The 3,972-nt window shown below is 40.5% G+C and overlaps 1 pseudogene; it reads right to left on the bottom strand.

The window, feature by feature from the left end:
• Window positions 1-3,175: 3,175 nt before the first annotated feature.
• Window positions 3,176-3,972, bottom strand: part of LOC108491138 — a 12,570-nt pseudogene continuing 11,773 nt past the window's right edge.

Here is a 3,972-nt window from a genome sequence, read left to right as displayed (position 1 = left end):
TTGTGTGTTCTTTAAATTCACTGAATTCTTTTATTATATTCATCATTGTTTATTGAGTTCCATGTCCTGCATTGTCTCTAGGGGGTTCTCATTGTGCTCCTCTAGAGGATTACTGGTATTTGGTGGGGATATGTTATTTTGGTTTTTCATGTTATTATTTTTTCTCTGTGATTTTGACATGTGAATTTCATTTGTAGTTTATGACTGTTGTGTGATACTCGGGCCTTCAAGTTTAGTTTGCTTCTTTTTTTGAACTTTATGTGTCTTTGTGGTTTACTTTTTGGGTGTGAAGAGCTGGTTCGTCTAAGCTTCTGGTTCTCTCTTTTGATTTTATATTGTTGTGGCTGGGTTGATTTTTTTTCCCGGAGGTCCGCAGTGGCCCCATTTCCCTGTGGGGCAGAAGTTTTGAGACTTTCTCCTTAGGTATGGAATCTTTTAAGAATGATTTTGGCCTCAGGAACTTGGGTGTTGGATTGACCTGAGATCCTGTCCGTGGCCATGCCACGCAGGGAAGCAAAGGCAGATGGGGTGGGAATAAGCCCCAAGATTTCCAAGGGAGTGGATTGAGTAGCTGGGTTGTACTGGATACAAAGGATCAGGGAGAGGCAAGGTAAGCCTCAGAGCCCCAGAAAGAGGCTGTCAGCCCCAGAAAGAGTCTGGCAGGGGTTGCAGGACCAGGGAAGCAGAGAGAGGTGAGGGTGGGCAAGAGTTAGCTGGTGGTGCAGGTCTGGGGAAGCAGGGAGAGGTGAGGGCAGTGCCAGGTCCCACAGAAGCAGTGCTCCTGGAGCCCAAGGAAGGCACCAAGCTGGCCTAGGCGAATAGGATCAGGAAGCAGCACTGGTTCCCCAGGTGTCTGGGCACCCAAGACAAGGAATGGCGCAGGGCCAAAACCAGGAGCAGAGAACAGTGGGGGAGATGGAAGGGCGAATGAGGCTGGGGCTATTATTTTCTATGTGGAAAATATGTATCCTTATATATGCAAAAAATAGCCCAGTCACTGCTCATCAAAGAAGCTAATTCTGCACCAGTCAGAGACTATTACCAAGTATCAACACTTGTCACACACAAACATTGTCTACAAATTGCCAAGAACTATGTGATACGTCTACAATGCAACCTCTATAACTAAGGCTCATGGAACATGGAACAGGAGTAAAGAAGACACTAATGAATCTCTCTGTTCTCCATAATGAAGCACCCTCATGCATCAAAGGGTTTGGAATACAAAAGGTCACAAATGGACAAAGCATAGAGATCAAGAATCTGCTGAATGACGGTCCTTTGATAGGACTACTTTATTAAACTTCAAACTTCCAAGGCTCAGGGACCATAGGGAGAGAGGGGGTGGATACATTGTAAGAGACAGGGAAGAGGTGCATCACCATATGTGAACAGAGTCATACAAACTCCTGGGAACCTGCTCAAATTCCTGGGAACCTGCTCATACTCAAGTCCCATGTAAACTCGGGCAGAAAAATCCCAGTATAAAACTGAGGAAATTAACAACAGACCCTTATCTTATCTGAAGAAATATTGGCAACTGATTGCTGCTAGGTGAAGAATAGCTGATCTTCCTAAAACGAGGGACTCTAGATGGGCTGACTAATTTTCAGTTGATGGACTTGCACTGCAGAATAGCTGGGGACACTGATGACAGTGGATCTTAACAAGGATGGAAGAGTATATGGGCTCCATTGTGTGGGGTATGGGAGGGGGCCAGTGGGAATGGGGTTATAAACATGAATAAGATTTAGGTGTTTGTTATGAAATACAAAAAAAATTCAATAAAAACAAATTTTAAAAAGAGAACAGAATTAAATTTATATTATGAAATTACTAAATGGAAATAGCTAGAGCTAATATGGGTTCATGTTTAATGTGAACTCTGTTATCTGGTTATCTTTTCATTAATGTTTTATTGGAAATTTTATCCAGATAATTCATGAGAATATACTAGAGAGAACAACTGCAAGAAAATAGAACTGTGTCTAGTAGTGTGGCTTTATCCTTTTAAAATGGACAGATCAGCAGGTAGTGGATAAATCAGTCAACTCAGCTGGAAAAGTGCCTACCATCAAAAGAAGATATTCACTCACTATTCAGAGAATGAGGTTAAAATAAAAATTTTCTTAATTCTTCTCTTAAGAACATATATTTTTATATTTCAAAATGTTTGAAATATAAGTGCTGATCTCTCAATATTTTACATGATCTATCTTTTGGATGCATATTGTGCTGGACAGCTTTAATGTCAACTTGACACATATGGGTTGAGGGAGCCTCAGTTGGGAAATCGCCTTCATGGGACTGGCCTGTGGCCATGCCCGTGGAGCATCTTTTTGATTGTTGAGTGATGTGGGAGGGTCCAGCCCACTGTGGATAGTGCAACCCCTAGGAAGGTGGACCTGTGTGACATAAGAAAGCAGGCTGAACAAGGGCCAGGAGAGCAAGTAAGTAAGCAGTGATTCTCCATGGCCTATGCTCCAGCTCCTGCTTCCAAGTTCCTGCCCCGAGTTCCTACCTTGGGCTCCCTAATGAATTGTGACCTGGGAGATGTAAGCTGAGTAACCCCTTTCTTCCCGAAGTTGGTAGTGGTCAGAGTGTTTTGTCACAGCAATGGAGAAAGAAACTAGGACACATTACACCAAGTTACTGAGACTACTATGAACATCCGATTGACATATATCTGCATTAAATTGCATTGTACTCACCAGAAATGTGGCTGTATATATCACTATTTTATTTTATCAATGAAGCATTTATGAAATCAACTTTGAAAAGTATATAATGAATTATAATGTTAAGTAGTATTAAGTTTTAATTCTAAAAGTGTTTGAAAAAAATACATTAATCATAGGTTTTAGCTAAGTATGTAAATGCTACAAAATCTTAAAAATTGAAACATATGTTCCAAGAGATAATGATGACTTATATTTATTATTATGTATAATATGCATGCAACAAATTGTCACATTGTACTCCACAGAGATATTAAAAATAGGTTATGAAGTAATTATTTACTAGCTAGTAAATGATTGGGAAGTAAATAATGGTTAATATTACTTCAGAGGTGCTAACCATTTGGTGGTTGACAGCTATAATGCATAAATTTCAGAAAAGTACTACATTTTAACATTTCAAACTCAATGACATCCTAGGAGTAATCTAAACTGATCTAAAACAAAAACAACATCATTTTCCTTATAGCTTCCTTTATCTGTTTATTTCTTAGACTGTAGATGAGAGGATTTATGAAAGGAGGAACAATGGTACAAAGTACAGACAGAATCATGTCTTGAACCACTTCTGGGATGACTAGAGGTCTTACATACACACATGCACCAGAGCTAAAGAACATAGACACCACAATAATGTGAGGGACACAGGTCGAGAAGGCCTTTCCTCTCTCTTCTTTCAGAGGAAACTTCAAAAAGTTAAAGATATGTGAACATATGATACAACAATGAAGATAAAGCAGCTCGCACTAATGATGATGGCACTTAGAAGAATTGGGATTTCACTGTTAAAGGTATCTGAGCAAGAGAGCCTCAGCAGAGAGGGGACATCACAGAAGAACTGAGGGACCATATTAGAGTGACAGAAAGAAAGCTGGAATGTCTTCACAGTGTGTGAACCTATTACAAGACCAATGAGTATGGAAGCCAGAGTCATCTGAACACAAAATTGGTGGTTCATGATCACAGGATAGAGGAGGGGCTGACAGATGGCTGCATAGTGGTCATGTGCCATTATGGTGAGAAATAGAGCCTCTACACCAGCACAAAAAATGACTAAAAACATCTGTACAGCTCACCCAGCCACAGAAATGCCCCTGTTTCCAGTGAGAGTGTTGAGACAGGCATTGGGGACTGTGATAGAAATATAGCACATGTCTAAGATGGACAGATTTCTGAGGAAGAAGTACATGGATGTGTGGAGGTTCTGGTCAATGGTAAAAACCATGACGATGGC

This window comes from Nannospalax galili, unplaced genomic scaffold (genome assembly GCF_000622305.1).
Source record: "Nannospalax galili isolate Female #2095 unplaced genomic scaffold, S.galili_v1.0 scaffold659, whole genome shotgun sequence".
Classification (NCBI taxonomy): domain Eukaryota; kingdom Metazoa; phylum Chordata; class Mammalia; order Rodentia; family Spalacidae; genus Nannospalax; species Nannospalax galili.
This window is presented reverse-complemented; position numbering and strand designations above follow the sequence as displayed.